This window comes from Bombus terrestris, chromosome 10, assembly GCF_910591885.1.
Source record: "Bombus terrestris chromosome 10, iyBomTerr1.2, whole genome shotgun sequence".
In the NCBI taxonomy this organism is placed as follows: domain Eukaryota; kingdom Metazoa; phylum Arthropoda; class Insecta; order Hymenoptera; family Apidae; genus Bombus; species Bombus terrestris.
Window position 1 is genome coordinate 601,602 of NC_063278.1, and position 24,019 is coordinate 625,620.

Below are 24,019 nucleotides of genomic sequence, written 5' to 3' on the forward strand. Positions count from 1 at the left end.
CGCGGATGGCTATTTCCTTTACCTATATAAAGGCATCTAGGAAAAGAGAAGGTGCTATTATATAAGTTAAGATGTAAATTTGAAATTTAAATTCACGATACAAACAGCTAACAACAGCTCTTTTAATTGCTATTTTAATTACGACCTAATGCTAAAGGCAAAGCTAAAAGAAAAGAAGGTGACGCGAAGAACGCGTAGACTGTAAAATAGAAATGGTACTGTCGCGAGAAATCAAAGTGGGAGGTGAAGGATCGTTTCAAGACTGTGAAAATGGAAATGCTATTTTTGACATTTTTTTCATCTCCCAAAGCGTAAGTAGGCTGAGTAGAAATTCTCCTACGTGTGGGTATATATATTCTTTTTACGCGTGTATCCAATCTCTCTTTTCTTTCTCTTGTTTCTTGTTTCTACAAAAACGCTTTGTCTCGAATACGAGAATTTGCGAAAAAGTCTTATTTATTTTACATTTCCGAGTTACTTTCCCTACTTGGTTCCCACTCTAGAGGAACGAGCGTCGCGTTTCGGCTTTCAAAATTCAAATTTTCGTTACGCAACACGCAAAGATACGATGCGTTTTACGCGGCGAATACATTCTCGATGATTATCCTGCGAAAGCGAATCTTTATCGCTGTATTATAGAAGCAACGTGCAACTAAATATTAATACGTGCAATGTTCTCGTTAATGCCATTGTTAAGGGATTTCTGTCCGTGTAAAACCACGTAGTCCTTAAAGAGGAGTTTCTTTGGCAGGCACGCGACTACTTTCCGTGTGATCTTGCTTCGTATTATAGAATTATAGAAGAATAGGCTGTTCGTAGCCTTATCAATCGCAGATGCGAATACGTAGCAACAGAATAAAGGCACATAATGTAATTTCCTGGACGACCTTCTACTAGGTTTTGCGTGGAAACGTCGATAAAAGCGCGTTAGTCTTCCATTTGCAAGTACATGGAACGATAAACACGTGTCAGGAAAACGACGACACATTGTTTTCCATGTGTGTACGTATAAACGCGTATATGGTGTAGATGTTTTCAGATAACTGCGTCCACCAGCCGTCCACCACCTTGGCAAAAATTGAAAAATAACCATTACCTGCGTCGATAAACATATTCCACGGTACGATAGGTATACGCAGGCTGCGTGCGATTAGAAATGTTCGTCTCGAACCATTAGCGATGCTTCGAACTTTGAAAGATCGTAACGCGCATAAAATGTCATTATAAAGCCGATCGTTTTATCAGTGTCGCTACATTCTCGTTTAACACGCGATCTTTCTACGCATTTACGTTTTAATTTAATACCGAGCGATATATAAAATATCCAAAATACGATATTCCGATATCCGATAAATATTTAATGATATTTAACAAATGAAAAAGGGTCTCGTGCTCGAGTCCCATTTTTTCCAATATTTTCGCAAACGTATAAATTTGCACGTGTAATATCTAGTAATCGTTGTCATCTTTTATCATTTTCGTGGAATGGAAAACATGCAAAACATTGTAGCCGAGCGTGAACGAACGTACGAAGAAATAGGGATTTCCAACATCGTTTTAAGAGGCAGAGAAAAATGTCTTTGGTATTGCGTTATATCGATTTTAAACGTGTAATTTAGAAAAATTCTACAGCTAGGTATATAAATGACAAATTACGCGAATCGAAATATCAAACGTGAATTAACCACACAGCACGGGACGTGTTACGAGAGTTTAGGAAATTTCACTCATTGCGAACTACGTTAAATAAAAGGATCGCGAGGCTGCACGGGGATAAGCGTAAAAGTTGGTACACGGTTTGTTGAATTTCGAGCCCAAGGCTCCTGTCTTGCGCTTCGGCGCGAACTGAACAGTACAAATCGTCTATGTTTTTGCCCGCTTAACTTATCTTAGCGGAAATTACGGCTTTCAACGGAAGCGTTGCGGTCAGTCCAGTAGGAAACGTTGCCCAAGAATCGAGCTACCGTGTTTCAGAAAACCAAAAAGTTTCTTTCTCCTTCAAATTTCTTTTATCGAGTGTTTCTTTGCCTGTACGCGCACACGCCTACACTGCGTCCAAGGTATTCTTTTCTCTATATACCGCATAAATTAACAGAATAGAATAGAATAGAATAGAATAGAATAGAATAGAATAGAATGGAATAGAATAGAATGTAAAAGAAATGGGAAGAAAAAGTAGAGCCTCGCGTCATTCTCCTTCTTTCATACGATGGATTTTACAAGATAAATGTTCAAATATCTGCCAAGTAGATGATATAAACAGGTTTGATATAGACCTGATTCATATATATAATATATAATTTATTTTATAAGATATGTTTTATAAGAAATGTTTCAAACTCGCACGATTGAGAAAATAATATGAAAATTCCTTTGTCGTGAAAAATTCATCCATCGCGTTAATCTACGAAGCATGCGAACTTATAAAAAGAAAACTGATAAACGATCGTGTCGTGTTAAAACTGTCAGGTGATTATCGGACGAGTGTTGGAACATTTCGATAATAACTCGTTAGTTGCGATTAACCGTAATTGCGCGCGGTAAGCGTCAAATAAAACGCAACGCCGATGTAAGAAATTGCTGTCTGTCCGGCTTGAAAATAAAAACGTAAGATAGCTAAAGGCAAAGTGCAAGAACAGTGTTCGTTGTTATTTAGAACGGAAGAAACGTCTCCAAGAAAAGCTACCGATTAAACCATCGTTCTAATCGATCAGTAGATAATCGTTTCCGCGAACTGCTTCCGATTTACAACGTATCGTATCGAAAACGATCGACTCGCAAGTGCTTTCTTAGTCGCTGAATAACGCGAGATCAAGATTTGAACTCTACGCTTCGCGTGGTATAACGAAGCTGGTAAATTTTTGAAAACGTATCGAGTTACGTGGAAATTACTTTCTTAGTAGTAGGTGTACACATGTACAACGTATTGAAAATATTATCATGCTAATACATAATCGACGTTACGAAAGAGCAAATGTAGAACCGAGCCTAATGACTTATCGTAAATCAAATATATACGATAAAGTCGTTTCTTTAACCCTTGAATTAGGGTGATCACCTAATACATATGCGAATACACGTAGTGAAAATTTCTTTCAGCGATCATTACTTCGACACTGGCCGAATCGTCGGGTTGCGATACTTTTCCAAGGGAAATATCATTTTTCCGTTCTCATCTTTGAAGCAAACAAATTTTTCAATAAAAATCCGCATAGTCGTAGAACCTGAATACCAGGCGTAGCCGACTGCCTATTTGCACAAATATCAAGCGTACAGTCTCTTCTTGAACAAATAAAAGGGTTCACGGTGCTGCGTAATTGGCAGCGATCATAGAACGACGAGATCGACTTTCTCCGTTGGGAGGATTCGCGCGACCAATTCTTATCGCTCGAGCGATGATTCTTTTCGTCCATAGATCGCACGAAAAACGTGGAGACGTTGTACGTGCGTTTATTAGAAACTCGATGTCCGATTAAAATCAACGATCGTTCGTACGATATATCTGGAAAAGAAGTTTCAGGTTTTCCGTCAGTTCGAGTCAACGATGAACGTGCGTGCATAAATTTCCAAGATCCATCGAACACCTCGACTATTATTATACGTTGCTCGACCGTATGTTGTTAAACAGGACGTAATCGTGGTTACTTGAGTCAATGTCATGCACAAAGATGACGGTTGTAACTATTACAATGGGCCGAAAATAGAATACTTGAATCTGTATATGCTTTATTATTCAACGATCGCATAAGACTGTTTCGCCAAGTGCCGTTGTATCAACTACCTAACGTGTAATATAATACAGGAATATAAATATATGGAAATAATGGTTAGAACTGATATATTGTAAATTTAGAGGCTGGTAAATAAAAAATGTCTAAAATAGGAAAAGCGGAGTTTACGTGAACAATGTATTTACCTAGCGAGTAAATGATAACATATATAATATAAATATGGAAAGTCAAAGTTGCGACTGAATTACGCGGTAACGACGTACGTGATGTATAAAAAATTGCATATGAAAAAAGCTTCCGAACTCACCGAAACACGCCGTTGAGAAAATTCCTTGCAAATCGAACGAGTTAGAAGAGTACAGTCCGTTGTATCTCTGTCGTAAGTTGTAAATACAGAAGAGAGAAGAAGCTGTACGTTTGCTGTGGATCGTTTAAACGCCTTGTTACTTTTAACGTATCGCTAACCACCGTAATCGCTATAATAATTACTTATCTTATCACTTGTAATTATCTACCTGTGCTTATCCGTACATGTATAATTTGTATTAAAAGTCACGGTTACAAAAACTATTAATTATCTGTGTTAAATTATCGGTCGTCTGTCGCACAATCATCGCGCAAAGAACAATTCATCGGGATCTTGATTCATCGCGATATTATTAATGAAATCGCTGTCGTTTCGTCCTTCGCGCTATTTATTAACGGCAATTTCATAGCAGTACTTGTCACGAAAGAATCGCCTCTTTATCCTCTGTAGCCGCTTCGTTTAAAATGTGCGCGTCGATATCCCGCCATGTGTCACGACGAGCTGTAAAATTACGACGCCACCGGGCAAAACACACTTAATCTTCGTTCGATATTTAACACTTATTATAATACGCGATTTGTTGTTGGCGGCAAATAAATATCTCGAATGCCCGTTTCTACATTTTACGTAGAGACGTTTTTAGATTACTTTCAATGTTGACTTTGAACAACTTACTCGATGCTACTAAAATTTCCACATGTTTTTATAACGCTGTTTGTACGATATAAGCATAACAGTTTTACGTAATATATATTTCATGCTACGTCTATGGATCCTATGTACGGTACATCTACATCTATGTAGAGCGATGAGAAGGTGCGGATGAATTAGCAGCTCTAACGTCTGCGATTATTCGACTAATTATTTCTTATGTACGTTTACGTAATGAACGGTTGGTTTGTTTGTTAGTATGGGCTAACGATCCGAAGCTTCGAGAAAAAGATGGATATTTTATAAGAAAACAGATGTAATTACTTTATCACGCTTTAATTATACCTTTACCAGCTAAAGCGCCAATTGCTAGAAACTTGTACTAAAACGATTCGCTTGGTTCCTTATGGGTGGTCCTTCGTTCGCAAATCTCCTCGATTAAGAGTACCAACGACCGAGTATTCTATCAGCGATAGATATATAATATCTAATATAATCGACCGTAATTCTCCCTTTTTCTCTCGTTTTCTCTCGTTTTCTCTCGTTTTCTCTCGTTTTCTCGGTTTTGGGGTCGTTACGAGTAGCTGTTTTCCACGTAAACGAATTATCACGGCCATGACTGTCGCCACGTAACAATCAGCCGCTAATACAACTATCATCGAGACGAATTGTAAGAACAAGAAAGAGCGCGCACCATGGCCTGCTACTTTGTCGGATTTTCGCATTTTACGAAACGAAACGCGTAGATGTAAGATTCAGGTGACCTCGAACGTGCCTTGAATCTGCAAACATGCTCGACATTGTGAGAAATGTGCCAACAGAAGGAGACAACACCGGTAAAATTTCCGACTAGGCACCTGCCACTAGGATTGTATTGCTGCCGTATATGAGAAATTTGTAATTCCAGTTCGCGAGAACTTCTTTCTAATTCTTAAACTGTATTTGTAGGTCGTACGATCGTGTTATCGCCAAAAACCTACCCGTAACAAATTCCAATTTTTATTATTTTCAACATTTTGCGGTAAATCTAATTTTTCTCCGTCAACCACCAACAGATCCATATAAAATGTTTATTTTCAAGGCACGCGTTTCTTTTCGATACATTCCATTTCTATCGCGCCTATCTGTCAAATTGTTGCGTTCGTTCGTGTATGTACACTTTGATCGCTATGCGCTATATTTTCGCTGTTTCGCTAAATCGTTCCATTGACTAGCCACGTGATTTGCTCGATTCTCGCGTTGGCCTTTTTGCTCAATTTTCGACGAAGGTCGCTAGAAAGCGTTTGCATTCCTAGTAGCAACGTGAAAGAATGTGTTTATGCACCGTATTCGTGTAAATACCATGACCACGCAGAGGTCATTTAACCAACGGATCTCGTAAATAGCGAAAGGATTTAGCGGAATTAACGACCTGGAGTGGAGCAGAAAAAGAATCTTATATCTGGTGTAAACTTTCTCCGAATAAATTGCCCGATACGAGTCTTCTATACGACAAGATTTTTTAGCAATACGTCTTGGCTATTTCCATCTAAAGATGAAGTTATTCGTCTCTATCGCGATACGCAAGATGCTAAACTTGAAAACACGATCTATATCCCTAGACGAAATACGTACGTAACGACGAAAATGAGATCGGCGTACATTGTCGCGAGAAATATGGTACGAGTGATTTAACATGGGTATATGTTGCATTGCGACAGTACCATGATGTTTTTTAGGCTCGCGAGGTACAAGAGGCTCGGTCTGTAATTAACCGAGTTATTTGCAAACTGCAGAACGGAGAACGGACAATGGAGAGTCGAAACGGTAAGAGCTTGTGTCTTCTACGTCGTTTTCAAAGGCGATTACGTAGCACGTAGTTACTTGTAGTAGTGGCACTCGATGTTTGTCAACATCAACAACGAGTTTATCGAATAAATTCCGAGTTAGATGAAAGATTAGTTTAGAGTTTACAGGTATAAATAATTATAAAGTACAGCTCACGGATAAATTAAACCAGATAATAGTATATGATATTATAGGAACATATATCGTTACTTAGCGATAATACCGCGTATTAACTTTTAAAATCTATCATCGAGGGGAATCGCGTTTCGTAATGCGATCGCGCGATACTATCCCTATCTTATCTTGTTTTAGGTACGGATAAAGTCAAACAAAGGCAATTAAATCGAATTCTATCGTCATTTAATACTAAATAAAAAGCAGATACGCTAAGGAGCGACAATACTAAATAAATAGTTGTTGTTTACGATAGTTACAAGCAACATGGATCGTAAAATCGATTTTCAAATAAAATTGCTAGCTTTTAAGCTAGCTAGATAGCTTTTAAGAAGTAATACTTGCACGCTATCAACGCTGACAGCTACGTTTCGTTTTTACACGAGTTCGTTCGAACGCTTTGCAGAAAAAATATCAAGTTCTTGTTTTTACCGCCTAACACGATACCAGCCACTTATTTTTATAAATATCCTTTTTTGCAATCGCGTTGTTCTCCGATCTAAATTTATATTTCCAATTCTTATACGATATAATTACTTGCTATCTGGCTTTTTCTACAGGGTGCTGTACAAGTTACATCGGAAATCTCGTGACAGATAGAAAACTGTTCGATTATAAGATCCTAGAGATCGTATTTGTCATTCAAGGTTCGAAAGACCAGCCATTGATCTTTTTATCGAGACTGTAACGAACCGAATAACTGAATCTTCCGTAATTGAGATTGTGCTAAACCGAGCGAACCTTACTACACAACCCTATGACTCGGCTAAATTGAATAATTAAATTGAACCACGGTCGAATCTGTGACTCAACCTCGTTCTCTTTCGATCCAAGAGTTGATCAATTTCTTTCCAAGACGTTCTTAGTCGAGAATTTCTCACGATCCAATTTCCAATCGATTCCTTTCCTTCGAAACGGATATTCGAAGAAACAGATAACGGATATTAGGTACGATGGAACGATGCGTAGCATCTTTTTTCTATTTTTCTTTTTTCTTTTTTCTTTTTTCCACTGGATGATATTTCTATCGCCCATCGTTTCTTCGGTGTCTCCAAACAGCGTAAAGTTATGCGATAATATCTCGAAAAAGAAAAAAAGAAAGTAAATATTTAAACTAATTTAAGGCTAGTAGAGGCACTATCCTCAAACGCACCTGTTACTCCCCTTTGTCGCGAAATATACTCGTCCGCGAGAAATAAGGATAGAAAAAGAGATAAAGAGGAAAACGATCTCGGTACTCTATAGTACCGAGTCTATGACTCGTCGTGGTAATTATGTCGGTGGTTGGATAAAGAAAAAAAAAAGACGTTAGCAAAGGAAGACGAGACGAAGGGAAATGGAGCATAGCCCTGCACCGGAACCTCCCACGATTGTATGCTAAGGCAACGATTGCGAGAGCACTGTCTGCAAATTCACCTTTTATCCGCTACACGAAACTCAGTCGTACTTTCGTCGTTTCGTGATTTATAGATATGATGGCAAACACGAGTTCATCGGTGCGTCGAGAGTTCTACGAAAGTGGAAAGAACAAAGTGAAAAGTACGGAATTTATCGTATCGGTTGCACGCCGGTTAGAAGGAAATCTCGACGAAAACGAGAAAGGGGATGACGTGCGGGGAAAATGCGTCATCGAATTGCGTACGCGACTTGCACGTGCGTACGGATATATACGTGCAAGAATTACGTAAATAAGATGGGTGGTATACAGTCGTGAAAATCTACATACGTCTATTTTAATTACCTGTATTTGACTTGGGAACGAAACGAAACGAAGAACGCACTTTGCTACGAGATTTACCCTACTAATTTAATGCTTACATATCGATATGCAACGATTATTACCGTATTTGTCAAAGGAATTTCAAAAGTCGAAACGTTTGTGTAACTCTGAAAAATCTTGCGATTTTTATCTTGCGACAAATTGTAAGCAGACGAGGACTCTCGAACGTTGTAAAATATTTCGATACGATAATTACATAATAATTTTGGTGATTTTTAAGGTTCGTCTCACTTTTTTTAAGCTTAATAACTATGTGTGTGCGTGCGTGCGTGCGTGCGTGCGTGCGTGCGTGTGCGTGTGCGTGTGCGTGTGCGTGTGCGTGTGCGTGTGCGTGTGCGTGTGCGTGTGCGTGTGCGTGCGTGTGTGTGTGTGTGTGTGTGTGTGTGTGTGTGTGTGTGTGTGTGTGTGTGTGTGTGTGTGTGTGTGTGTGTGTGTGTGTGTGTGTGTGTGTGTGTGTGTGTGTGTGTAAACCTTTACGCCGAAACCGTCGATATTTAAAAAAAAAAAAGGAAAGAAAGAAGAATAGCATATACCATTGTAAGCGTGAATGTTGATACAAGTAAAGAATTTCGCTGTAATTTCATTTACGTAAAACCTGTCTCAGGATAAGTAGGAAATATATCGATTACAATATGTCGAATTATATAATACCTGATGGTACTATATATACGTAAGTAGTAAGATAGTATATACGTAAAAGCCAAAATACGTAAAAATAATTGTTTCGTCCTCGTTGGAACAAAACGTACATATATAATAGCTTTCCATGTCTCGAAGCACTACGTGTTATTTAGATAGCTGCGATATAAAAGGGAAAGAGACGCGAACAAGGAGGAAAATAAAAAAGCGAATAACCACATCTCTGATACGTAGATAGACGTAATAAGAAAAAGTGACAAGTAAATATAATCGTGTAACGAGCGTCGTTGCGCTGCGCTCGCTCAAAGGCCATTGGACTCTGTGAAACTTTCGCTTGACGCTTTCATGCGGTGGTGCAGGAAAAAAGAATTGTCTGAAACACACCAGAGAAAAAACAGAGAAAAAAAACAGAGAAAAAACAGAAAAAACAGCCGACGTTCGAATTACGTAGCAAACTTCATCACGACGAAATTCAATTTTCTTACTAATTAGTAATCGTAAATATAGGATTAGCGCCAGAGATGCTCTTGACCAAGTGTATCGTAGCGCGTTAATACAACGAATAATTGACCGTTCCAACGTATCGCTCGAAACGTATCAACGTACGCACATACATATCGTTAGGTTGACAAGTTTTGGTCGATATTTATTAAGAACCTTCGACTAACAAACTACGATTATCGCTAAGAGTGTACGAATGAACTCATCGATGATGTATTAAAATTAGATAGACGATCTATGGAAATATCAAATATCTGTGTCTGTGATAATGCCAAATCGATCGATCTAATAAGGTATAAAATCGTTCCGAGTCTGATTGTAATTTTCTAGTTAATTTATATTCTGTGAGAAATAAGCGAGCGTCCATACAGCGCGTCTAACAGTGTTTGAATACTGTCACTTGAATACTGCACAGGTAGAGATAGGGAAGTGATAATTGATTGTCTTCTCGGTCGATTCGTGGCCGATAGCTCGAAAGTTTGATCGAGTCCTATCGGCGGTGAAATCGTGTTAGGAAATAAACTGTGGCGCGTGAGGAAGAAAAGAAGAAAAGAAGAAAGAAGAAAAAGAAAAAGAAAAAGAAAAGAAAAGGGTAAATAAAACTGGCAAAATTGGTCGGAGAAGCCGGCGAACCTTCTCAAGGAAGGAAGTAAGGAAACCGAGGTTCGTGCCGGGACTTTCTCACGACGGTGGCATCGTAATCGCTATCGCGAATCTCTCTCGTTGCATCCTAATTGCAATCTCTTACGACCGCCTACGAGTAACCGCAGTCGTTTAAATTTGTGTCATTATATTTCTTGTTCGTGTGCACGATGCAAGCTTCTACTTTCGTTGATACAGAACGAGAGGAGAAACGAAAGGTGAAACGAGGGGCTCGGTGCGTAAAACCATCAGCCATGTCGTTGAAGGAAAGTCGAGTTTTCGAGTAGATTTTTTAATGCTTAGTAGCGACGTATCGTATTCGTTCGACGCGTTGAATCGACAATGACCCTTTGCGCCTAACGATTTAGTAATAATTGGATATTTAATAAGTGTATATTTTGTAAAAAATGCAACTGAAGAAATGGAAGAGGGTATTTTATCTACCGAAATGTTGCAACATTTGTTACAAGATGAATGCTACACTTTCGATATTTATATACTTTTCCATCTTACGTTCCGTTTAATTCCGCGCATTTGTACATTTTCAAATTTCTAATCCAACTTATCGATAATAACCTACCCATGCGATAATTAACGAGAGTTCGAGAGAAGACGAGCGAATTCGATCGATTGGACGTTAACTAAGATTTTGTTCGAATAAATGGAAATTCCATCGTATTATGAAATTTCGTTCAAAGTTGTAGAAACCAAAGGGAATCGTTGGCCTGTGGGTGGCTCGTAACGGCCAAGCGCGTACAAAGTACGACCTCGTATCGCGTATGTACACGCGTTATTACATATTTTCTCGAAGCCAGTGATTACCGACGATCTGGTGGCTGGCTTATACGCAGCTCTTAAAACGTGGAAATAAGCTTTGCGCTAGAACATTCCTAAGGCGGAATTTACGCGTCTTGACGACGGTCGCGCGACGATCCACCAAACGGGTTCCTCCTATTAATAACTAGCTTTCTTAGTTAAACACGGACCTTAGCGTAGCTCGATTTACGGCGCGTAAAATAGAGAGATTAGGATTTCGGCATTGTCCGAATTAATTGTTTCGAGCGTTACGCCCAGACTGCAAACTTTAAAGCGTTCCGCTTTGATTTACGTAGACGCGTAATTATTTCTTGGATGATGATAAATATCGATATCTTTGAATTGAAAAATCTTTGAGTTAAGGAATCAAAGGGATATATTATCTCTCGCAGCGTAAAATTTCCGTTTAATTTCTGTTTAATACGCGTTCGATAGCCAGGGACGCGTTGTAAACTCGCTATTTGCATCAAGAGTAATTCGCGATCGTACGGCTACGGTACAAGTTGCCGAGCTTTCCGACTCGAAGGAACGTCGCGATCTTTTCGAAAGACCCCGACAGCTCGCGTCAGTTCGCATAATTTTCAATATCGTATTTTTGCCTTTTAACGTCCGCGATACTGACTTTTCCGATACCGTGTATTTCACTTGTGCTCCATCCGTCGGTCTATCCTCTATCGTATTTAAAGAAATGTTCCAAGCATCTTGACTTTCCGTAACGTCAAATTACGCTAAATTACGCTAAATTCAAAAGAAATTAGGAAATAAATTATCCGTTTGTCCATCTTCTTTGATACTACCAATATTTTATTCGTCTATCGTTGTACCATAAATAACACTATGATCGCTGGTGGCTTTGCGACAGTGACCTATCGTAATATCGAATAACTCGGAACGCTAACCGACTGGCAAACTAATATCGCAAAATTTCTATGTTAGGTAAGTTGGAGCATCTACGCGAGATGGAAACGGATCGAGTTGAAAGCAATTAGGATACGGTATTGACAATATCGTTGTATTCGGACCCATTAACAAACGTTTCCGACGATATTCGCGATGATCCGAACGTGGTGGATTGAAAAAACCGCGCCACGAGCGACGTATTAAAGAGCGACTTGGGTCGGGACGATAAAAAATCAAGACCACTTTCTACAGCGTCTGTGCTCCAGTTGCGATCGAGTTATATACTACAGCGCGTATGTTTGTGCGGTTATAAAGCGATCGAGGTGCAAGATCACGGACCGTTTGAAAAAAGATGGACCGATCAGCCTCCTGGCGGCGTTTCTGGCTTCGCTCTGCCATATTATTCGCGCATCGCTTAAGGACGTCGATCGGCTTGATGCAAAAGGTTTATTTGTATTTTATTTATATTCATAAAGGATACTTGGATAACGTAAATCGCTTTCGGTCACGCAAGCAATCGGTCGTTGCCGATGATTTGGTCAATTTTAGTTTGAAAAATTCTGCGCCGAACGTTCTGATCGAACGGACAACGGAGAGCGGTGAAATCGTTTCACCTCGAACGGACAGTCAAGATCGCTTCCTGCAGGATTTCTTTTCGTCTGCAACGTGCATTTCGTGGCTTGGCAAGGTGATCGACAAGATCCACCGACGAGGTCAACGATTCCGAGTTTTTGTCTTCTTTTCTTTGCCACGGACAACGAATCGATAAGATAAAATTTGATTTCTGTTCAAGTTTCCGTCATAAACGTTCGAATATCCTGTAACTATATCGATAATATAACGCTGTATGTAGCCATACGAAAGAAAGAAAGAAAGAAGATCGTTAGAAGCAAAGAATTTCTCCTCGAGACAGACTATAACCCAGCGACAGGTTGGTGGTCCGTTTGCACTTTTAACGAGACAAACTCAAAGGCCAAACAAAAGCCAGAGATTGGTTTTCAGCTGGCGGAATTTTAATAAGCCGGCGTTCCGTCTAACGACCGGCGAGAGAAAGGGAAATACGCGTTCGAGCGTCTGTTCCACAGGATGGTAGAAACATCTACCACGTTTATTCCATTTATCGTCGTGCAATCGTACGTCAATCGCTGTCTCGCATCAACTATTATCGATATTAATTTAGCGATCAGCTCGAGTACGCGCGAACGAAGTAAGTAGCTACGTAGCGAGCAGAAAAAGCAAAAGAAACGAGTAGGTTGGTGTTTAAACGCGACATATTCGATCCCTGCGAGTAGGGATGCGAGTAGCTAATAGTATATAGCTAGTGGAATAAAAGGACTGGCGACTAAAATCAAACACTGGTCGAACGAGTTTGAAACTTTCTTACTCTTCGAATCATTTTTCTCGATTATATCGAATATATACTATTTCGCTATTTTCACGCCTCGTCTAATTGCCTGCTAATAACCGGCTATTTCCCTTTTGTAAAGGCATAGAGTATACAGAGCGTGCGGTTTAAACGGATCTTTACGATTGTCCTCGAAACTATTCGTAACAGCGGAGAATATTCCGAAAAAAGGTTCAACGATATCCAGACTGATGCAATTTCACGTCGATAATTAACAATGAAAATACTGTGTTATACGCGATTCGTTTACGCTTTAATTCGATTTCATCTACTACGCTTTAATAATACATATTATCCTGATGTTATAAACCCGATATAGGATAGTAATTAAGAAATATATAGATAAAAGTACCACAGGAACGTATCGCGTTATGGTGAAAAAATCCGTGTTTCCAGGACGGAACACGCACGTTTCTTAGCTTTCTTTTCGTTAACGATGCAAGTTTCTCTAATAGCGAATGCGTGCTTTTGGCCATTCCTATAAGACGATGCACAACGCAAACGCAACAAGGGACAGGGAAATGCATTAGAAACCGCATAGATGCGAGCTCGTGACTAAACTCTCTTAATCTGTTTCCGGTTGGCGCGCGCACACCTGCAGGAAAGTCCGTTGCTTTCTTTTGCGTGTTTAGCGTTTTCACACCTGACAGGAAAATGTCGTTAAAAGTTTTGTCGCCTAAGCTCCAACTACTCGGCGTTCGATCTGCTTCCTTCCGGTCCGTTCCAGTCAGAGCCGATCGGTGAAACTTCTCAAGTCCGATGACGATAGAACGATGCAACTTTTACTCTTGACTTTTAATTAACTCTTGATAACGCGCGACGACTACTACGATATTTAAGAGGACAAAGCAAAGACAACTTGGAATCGACAGATAATGATAGAAGAAAAGTTGCTCCTACGTTACAATTTTATAAAATCGTCGAGTTCGATGTTTATTTTCGAATATCGCAAACTTGCCTTTTAAGTTTCTCGTATTCGTTTTTTACTCTTAGACGGTTTAGATAGACAGTTTAGATTTCGATAGAGATGTTAAAATATTAAAAATATTAAAATATTAGTAACAACGTGGATAACGTTAGAATCGAGCGGTATTTAAAGCGTCGACGGATAAAAGCAAAGCTATACGCGTAAAAGCAAAGCTGCGATCGAAATCGATTCCTTTCTAGCTACAATTTCCTATTTCTACCGTGGATGCGAATGACAGTTTTTTCAAAGGTTAGCCCTCGTTCGTTCCGTTTAAACGAAATATCAGTCACGACTGTTTTCGCCGCCGGTGAAAAATCTACGCCGCGTTAGAAAGTTGCGCGGCAGGAATGAAAAATTTCTTATAAAACCGTGACGATCGCGTAAATCGTTTTTACGGACTTTTAAACGAGACTCGATGCCAAGAAATCTGTTCGATTCGAAGAAACCGTTGGTCTCGAAACGCGAGAAACTCCTACGCGGAACGTATCGTCCTCGACGATATCATCTGTAACTACACCGGTCGCAGAGCCAGAAAAGCCGGTTCGCTTTTTGGATCGTGAGAGCCGAGCCTCATAGAATATTCGAATATTCTACGCAATTTGTATTTAATAATCGGCAATTTACGGGAATGGAATATAGAAGCTGCGGTCGAAATGAAACTTTCCTACAACTATAATTTACGTTGGTCGAGTGGAAGCCACGATTCGGACACGATTATGGTTCGACGTGATAAAGAAAAGTAAAGCACAGTAAAGCACGATTGTCTCGTTTTAAATCCGTCTATGACACGATCGATACCCCATCTTTCCCCTTTTGATCGCCCTTTCCTTTTATTATTAATCTTTGGTATTAATCTTCGATCCTTTCCATTATATCTGTTATGCTGCCGCTTATTATTATTATTATTATTATTATTATTATTATTATTATTATTATTATCATCATTATTATATTATACTTTTCTCCCTCAACGGTTAAATGTCTGACGCTGTTTCCGTCCCTGTTGGCAACGTACCTTGTGCGTAAATCGTACGGAGATTGGCGAAAATTGTTACCGATCGAATTCCGTTCGGAATCGGCAAAAGCAGCCGCAAGGTGCGAGATACGCGACAAGGTCGCGCAACCAGGCTAACCAGGCAAGAAATTATGCGATATTTATCCTTTACGGTCGTACCGAAACACGTTTCTCTTTCCGTTTCAAAAAGCGATTAGGAACTAGTATATAAATGTTTCGACATCAGGCTGTGCCTAATGACCGATTCTAAATCGAAATTTTCATTCTGACGATATCAAGTTAGATTCCGTCGACGTTTCTCATTTTTTATCCATTTCTCGAGAACGAGTGGAATTTCGCGACAATAGAATTATTCTACTTTCAAGATGATAAAATCATTGACCCACTTTCGAATCGCTGCTCTATTTTTCACGTATTCGCTGAATAGGCTATGTTTTATCGACCATGTTAATACTTGTTACGTAAAAGATAATTTCGAAAAAGAAAGCGATCGTTCATTTCGATGATTTCAACTTGTCTAATAAGATATTAGCGACAGGAATTAACGCGATCGTAAAGAACGAAATGAAAATAGATGACGAGAGATGGACGTGCAACTGATGCACGGAGCAAGATGCATGGAGCAAGAAGGATATACGCGGATGAGTTACTGGTAATATTTTCCGATCGATTTCCAATGCCGTGGAATATGAACGAAGGAATAAGAACGATGTGAGCGCATTGTGTAAGAAACAAGGTAAAGATAGAAAAAGGAGAACAGACTGGTTTTTCATTCGACGCGATAGTTAAACGAGAGTTGACCTCGACGAAGGACGGAAGAATCGATCTTTGGCTTGTAAGATCGCCGCGTATTGCGCCGCTGGATTTTCCTCGCGAACAACGTTAAAGGAAACAATCTACCAGGTAAGATGAACGCGTATCGGCAAATAATACGACAAATTCGTAACGCAGCCTTATCGAAGCCTTTCGTTCGATCCGATATTTTATTTGTTCGATATTTCCTTCAGATAGAACCTTTCGCACCGTTGTTCGCAACGCGTCGTTCACGCAGAACATTATCCACAATTCACCAAAACCTTATTTTCTAATTCTCGTAATACTTGATAATTAAACAAATCTAATCTCATTCCACTCGTATTATGTAAGTTATGAATTGCACAAGAAACTTTTCTCATATTTTATTCTACTTTTATTTTTTCCTACTTCTTGCAACTGTCCCGCGCACCTGCTCCATGAATCTTTAATTCGTATCATTCCAATTGGCTAATCATATATCATGAATCTCTATTTAACCATACCGATTTAATTTTCCTGCACGCCTAATCATTTACTTCTGACAGCGTAATTTAGGTAATTTATAAAATAAAAGTAACGAGTTTTAATTAACATATTTTATGTAAAACGTACGTCTCGATAGCAGACCGTAGACGACGCTCGAAAGTTTCTATAATATAAACGAAAAATTATAAATTAATAGATGCACAAGTTGGTTGCTAGTAGAGCTTGGCAAACTTCATTTGGAATTTAAATAAAATGTATAACAGTTTCGCGTAGTTTCGATCTTTTAATTGCAATTAAGCCTATAATCGAACGAAATGTCGGTTTGTTTACGGTATCGGTTATGGTAACGGCCATTTCAAATATCATTATGCATACGTATCTCGGCTTTTTAAGCGCAAAATAAATAAAGGAAATGGTAGTTAAAATAATTATATCTAAGTTTGAAATAGTAAACGTTCAAGTTCGCTTACTCTGCCATTTAAATTATATAAAAAGAGAAGTTTCCGAAATAAAAGACAAAAATGTGAAAGCCTGCCGCAAGAAACGTTGCTGCAAACTGTTACGAATAAATGGAAATAGAGCAACTTAAAATACGAAAAGAGAAAAGTAGCGTGGCCGGTTGGAAAACGTCGAGACAGATTTTTTCGCAAATAGCTAATTATACGTGTAACAAATCTAAGAAACTAAGAAACTACTAAACTGCACGATTAGCAAGTTGGAAGGACGTTGGAACTAGCTTAACAAAAGCGTAGACACGCCTGGTCGACCTAATCGACCAATTACGTATTATTATATTAGTCGATGCGTGTTCGATTAAATTTCAGGCTTACGGTATAAAATATATACACAGAAGCAGAGAAGCAATTTGCTTAAGAGGTGCTTGAAATTTTGCTGGCACCTATTTCCAAGGCGGAACGATCAAACGTACGCGATTAAAAGCACTGGATAGTTGGCGTAATATGGCACGTTGCGCTTCGAACGAAAACGTTGGAACATACCGAACGGAATAAAGAGAGGCAAATGGTAGCGAGGCGCATCTTTCCATAAAATAGCGGATATCTTTCATTTGTTCCGGCAACTGAGCCCGAGTTCCAGCAACGGACAGTGGATTTCAATCCGTTTGAAAATTCTATTTCGCCGATTACGAAATGCCGACAGCGTGCGGCATCTGGTGGTATCTGTGTCGAGGCGAATTCCAACATCGATTTTCCCCGAGCTAATTTGGATTTCATGGAGGAGCATAAAGGATATAGAGGAAGAGGTCGATGGCATTCTGCCGCGGCACACCAGAGTTACGCGGCGGTTAACCGATGAAAATTCAGGACTAACGTTCCTTGAAAACCGTGAGAACATTTTCGGCTGACCAACGCGTCGCGACTCAGGCCCGATAACAATCTCAATTTTAATTTCCCCGAGGATCCTTTCGATTTTCATTCGGTGGAGACACATACGTGTACGCTCATCTATGTGTAAATATATACATTGTAAATTCCATCGCAGATCCATTGTCCAAAGAATGGCAAACGTTTCTAATCGATACGAATCACATTTTGTACGCTGTAAATATTCAACCATGAGACCGCAACTTTTCCCAATAAAAGAATATAAATAACCTGATATTCGCTAAAGATATACGAGCTTCGACCCCCATAACATCCTGACTTTATTATTATCTGAAACTTGTTCGTTGCACGATTCGTTAATTCGATCATATTCTACCGTACAATTTGCTTTGGCATAATTTAGCATTAGCCATATGTCACCGATGCCGTGAGTTTACGTTCTATACGATTCGTTCGAACTGCAAATTCATCGATTTAACGAAAAATCAATATACATCGTGTATAGCCGTATAACGAAACATAGCAGGCTAGCGTTAAAAATGATCTCGTTACGTATCGTGGCTTATCGATACAGGGGAAAAAGCGTATAGCTTCCGCTGAATATCAAAATTTACCAACGCAATCGCGATAGTCGTGTCTCGTTACGGTACTGATCAAATTTCAAAATGCCTCGATAATTTGTAATATAATAAAAAGCTTCTACGAGTATTGAAATACTTTTGTGAGCTAATGAACATAAATTCGTTGTACCCCGACAAGTTTTTATTTCGACACCTGCAACTTGTATCTAAATTTTTGTCCCAGCTTTTTCGAACACCCTGTATATGTACGTGTATATATGTATATGTATATATACATGTAAACACAGTCGGTCCGTTACGTATGTTCACGTGTACGTGCGCGTACATCTTTAAAGACGGGACTAACTAACGTCTAATCGGCTGGCCTAACGACCCAACTAACTATACGGGATACGCAACAACACTGGCCAGCAGCAGCAACAACATCTTCGCATAACGATCCGCGGCTTACTGCCTGTTAGTCATCGCTGAATCATGATCCGGTGATGCACGACCCGCCATCCCAGGCAAAAAAAAAATACGTGGAGGACTTACGATACACGTGGTAGATACACCCTGCAGTTTGTCCTTTCAAGCTACTTCCGTACGTGTACCGGTCACTTATCTTTCGTCGGAGCCGACGATCACGATCACGAACATTTGTAGCCTGTCTCTCATCGGGCGAACAACTTGGCGACCGATTACCGCCACATATTTCTTATCGTTTCCTCGTTTCTTTACATTCTACCTGCGGTAATTTCTTTTATTCGTCAACGATGTAACTTAATATCTCATCCATTTCGATGATTTTTTAATAAGTTGACTATGAGGTAGTAGCGACAGTTTCTCGCAAATATATTGTAATATCGGAAATAAAATATTTCTTTTTATTTATTATCGACGATGATTTATTTAAATGGATTGTACAGATGTTGATTAAACGGAAGAACGATGGTTGTTTAACCTGAACTAATCACAATAATAAACAATCACAATTTAGACAACTCTCTCTCTCTCTCTCTCTCTCTCTCTCACGCGGACCACGCTCTCACGACAACGCAACTAGCACTCTTCTCGATTCACACCTTCTGGCTTCTTCACTCGCACTGCCCGTTCTAGTATCCCTTTGTCTTTTCTCAGGACCCCCACGGACGTGTTCCGCAATCCCTCGTGGCCGAGGTCACGTAGGCCTTTTCTACGAAACTATTCGATCGAAGGATCGACGACATATCGATGGGCCCGATAACGCTGTGACGTCAATCCACCTCTGAGACCAGATGTGTGCAAGTTCTTACCGCGTACCCTCAATAACTTCAAGGATCCACCATAAACTTAAACTTTTAGTTTATTAGCCCTGTAAATGTTATTGATTTATGGATGGTCCTAACGAGAAAGCTGGTTTTCCCGATATCTTCTAGGCCTTTTGTCCCCGATACTATAATACAATATTATTTTATCGGAAAGTCCGTATAATAAGGCCGACCGTCAGTCACATCTACTGGAAGAAAAGAGACTCGGGAAAAGGTCACATACTACAAATTCAACGAAATCGGACAAGTGAAGTTGGAACGATCTCGGTATTTCAATAGGGCATGTATAGTCAAATATTCGTTGAATAATATGCTATCGATACGACGTTTTTATCTTTCTTAACGATCTTACGATTGAAGCATTTTGTCCGCGAAAATTTGTAATGAAAATTCAAAGACGCGCATACGGTTGAAGATTCGCTTCCTTTCTATCTCTCCTTCTCTCTTCCTCTGGCCCGAGTACTCGTAATTTTTTTAATAATTCGACGTACCGTCAATTTTTTAAACAGCAATTTAACTTTTCTCTCGTTCGTCTACACGTACTATGATACACGTACGTGTCGCAAACTATATACATCTAAATAAACTAAATATAGAAATACGATACTGTTATAACGTCTTCCGTTATAATATAATATAATATAATTTGATAACGTTTCCTCTCGTTCCTATATTCCACTGATACTACCTATCGCGAAGCTGTCACGATTTCAACAACGTCAAATAGCTAACCAATTTGGGGTATAAAGAGATCTCTTTACCTGTGATCGTTGTTACGAAATTATATATTCCAAAGTAAAATCACTCGTTCCGAAACGAGTAGCCTTACTGCACTCCGTTACAAATTAGCTATCGCGAGTTTCACCGCGATCTTCTTAATACCGATTTCAAGAAGACGTGAAAAATATGGCGTCGAAGCGAATCAAGATTGCCTTTGAGACAATGCGGTCGCTTGAAGTGAAAAGGCGCGCAAGTACGTACGAGGAAAAACTCGCAACGCTTAGCAATTTCAATTTACGCAATTTGGAGACGCAGCACGGTAGCAATGGTAGAGGGAAATTGTTATCAGCGACGAGAGCCCCTAGTGAAATAAATTAACGCGTACGAGGTCGATGGCAAACAGCTTCATCGTGTAATCGAGAAAAATACGTAATACAACGTGCCGTGGTGCTACCGCCTGTATCCGTTGGTGGGTCGGTCGTTAATGCATAATGCACCGAGCGCACCGTGCGTGTACCAGCTACCAGACACGATCGTTTTCCCAATCGTTGATCGAAAAAAATTCGCGCGACTATTAGATCAAAGGACGGTGGTCGCCGCGGCAACGCAAATTATGTCTCGCGGCATCCGACGATTCACCGAGTCCAGTGATTTTCACCCTACGATATATCCGATTTTTTCTCGCCTCTCCGCCACAGGAAAAAGACTTTAAGAGTTCCGTGACTTTGCTACTCGTTTTTTCGAGAAAACTGGTAGAACTTGAACTTGCGCACAGTCGTTACGTACGCGTACCGTGAAAAGTGGAACATGCGTGTGTATGAGTAAAGAAAGATCGAAAGGTTTGCACGCGATAGAAGAAAAAGGTAGTATCGCGGCGAACCAGTCGAACGGTAATCTCTTTTCTTCCTATTTATCCTTCCTTTTTCTTTCTTTTTTTCTTTTTATCCGACACCGCACATCTCGTCCGAATCTACTCAGTCCGAAAAACGAGCTACGCCTACGATGAAATCGCGTTACGATAACGTTTCCTGTCCTGAAAGGGTAACGTGTATCCTATGGTAATTACGCTGTAAACGCTCGGCACCTGATCAGTGGACGGAAACACGCCGTTTCTCAAGTCCGCCTTACGAGCTACATCGAATACATAAACGGAGATTGATCGGAATATGCGCGTACGATGTACGTTATACACGTAGTCTGCGATATTTTTCATGATACTGAAAAACCGTGTATGAAAAATACAACCGATTAAACGTGTTTTTTGATCAAAGACGCGTAATTTTTATCAATTTAACGAACAATCGTCTACTCTCGTTATTGAGATACGATTCGAACCGTGAATTAGCGAATTGTGAGATCGATAACTATTCTAGGAAATTGTGATTCGTCTCTTTGCAAAGAGCATATCATGTATATACGTGTACGTGTACATGTGTGTGTGTGTGTGTGTGTGTATATATAAGCGTGTACGTATAGGAGGCGTCTATCGCCTTGTACTTGCACGAAAGGATTCGATCGCTTTGAAAAGGAAATCTTCAAGATCGATTCGTATCCGGTGGAACAACGGAAATCCGATGGATGAAACAGAGTCGATTGATCCTACAAGTCCTCGAACGTTTCAAGATAATGGGAATCGTATGGATATTGGAAATTTAAAAATAACAGGGAAATAAGCGAAACGAGCTTATCGGACGACCTAATAGCGATTTGTAGTATAGTTTCTTGTTTCGTAAAAAAGATCGTACATGGAAGTCGATAAAATCTCGTATAAAAACATTAGAAAGGAAACGATGTGACGGTATAATTTGTACAACTCGTGGTTATATGTGAACATGTATGAATACATTAAAAAAAAAAAAAAAAAAAAAAAAAGACTCGTCTAAAAACTCGTCAAATTCTGTAATAAAAAAACTCAGAACGTGAAATATATTTAAAAGCTATATTATTTTAAAGGTATGGAGAAAAGCACAATGTTCTTTCGATTAAAATTTTCACGTAGCATTTACTACTTTTTCTACTCGGATAATTTAGTCGGAATTCGAGATACGGATACGAGCGTGCAATACGAAGTAAGATGATAGTTTAAAAATATACCGGTTCTTTTACGTTATTCCATTTGCCAAGGTTCCTGGGTTCCTGTATTTGAGACTCGCATTACGAGTGGACGTTACGAATGGATCAAAGCCACGATAAAGGAGCGGAGTACGGTCTCGTGACGTCGAAATATTGAAATTAGAACGTAACGAGTATCGATATCTCCGCGTCCGATGTTAATATCGCGCATTATATTTATATATTTCGTTTATCGATCTAAAATCGCTGATTTTTCTCGTTTCCTTCGCTTGGTTAAAACGTGGCGCGTCGAAAATATTAATTTGGACAAGTTGATAATCGAAGCACAGCTGTAGGAAAGCTACGCGTTTAAATAAAAATTGTTCTATCGATCTTGTGATAAAATTTTTTCTGCTACCAGACTAGTATCGAGCAAGTGGCACGCCGGATTAATAAGCAACAGTTGGATACGTCAGAGCTCGGTTGTCGACAAAGTCACGCTGTACCGGTTTAACGTTAAAATATTCATTAGGCGTAACGATTGGCCCGATACTTTCTGCGTGGTTCTACGTGGTTCCACGTGTGCTCGATACACGTGTGCGTGGCGTAATATAACCGGCGAGTAGAACGATGATAACGAGCAAGAATCGTGCTGTACTACAATCGGAAATGCCATTTTTCTGCGCTAGTACGCGCCATTTTACGACGATACGCGATATTTACGATCGCAATTTGTTATTTGACAGCGAGGCACGACGAAATGAATTTCATTATTTCGTAGAATTAGAAGAAATTAAGATTCTACGCTGATAACCGATATTATTTTCCGAATATTTTCTTTCGATAGTGTCCGATCTTGGTTAAGCTGTTTAAACGGGCGGATCAGATATTATTCTTACAAATCGATGAAGCGGACGTTTCAGGCTTTGATGAAAAACCAGGCTCGTCTCTATCTCGTCTATAGATGTGAAAGAGTTGGTCGATCCAAACTAATATCGTTACGCCGGTTATATCGCGCGGAAAAGATAATCGACGCTTTCTTCTCTCGGTTCGGACCAGACAACGAACGGGAGAATCGAGAGACCGTGAGCTTGGCGTGAAAAACCTCGATAAAAGAGAAAGCCATTGAACCTACGCCAGCTACCTGGCGTTCGTAATCCCGTGGAACGTAGATTCGCGTAGCTCGCAGCAATTACCGAGATCGTCTTATTAATTTGGCGCGGCTGAGGAAAGAAGCGATTAATCGCTAATGGGTCTGGACGATGATGTCGGCGACGAAACCAAATTCATTTCGTTGCGCATAGTAGGGAGAACCATCGCAAGATTGGGAGGAGGGGGGGGGGCGAGGAGAGGAGACAAAGAGGCGAAAAAGTCGTGGGATTAAACGTTCGATAATTG

General features: G+C 39.7%; 1 protein-coding gene across 7 annotated transcripts in view; it reads right to left on the minus strand.

Moving 5' to 3' along the window:
- The window catches only part of LOC100650891, a 62,693-nt gene that overhangs the window by 23,436 nt on the left and 15,238 nt on the right, over nucleotides 1-24,019 (minus strand). The window contains exon 1 of one of the 7 annotated variants that reach the window (XM_012313031.3): nucleotides 4,039-4,180. The exons of the other annotated variants lie outside the window; for them this stretch is intronic. The gene's annotated coding sequence lies outside the window, so the exon portion shown is untranslated. Of the gene's footprint in view, nucleotides 1-4,038; nucleotides 4,181-24,019 lie in introns of those variants that run through there. 7 annotated transcript variants of the gene reach the window in all.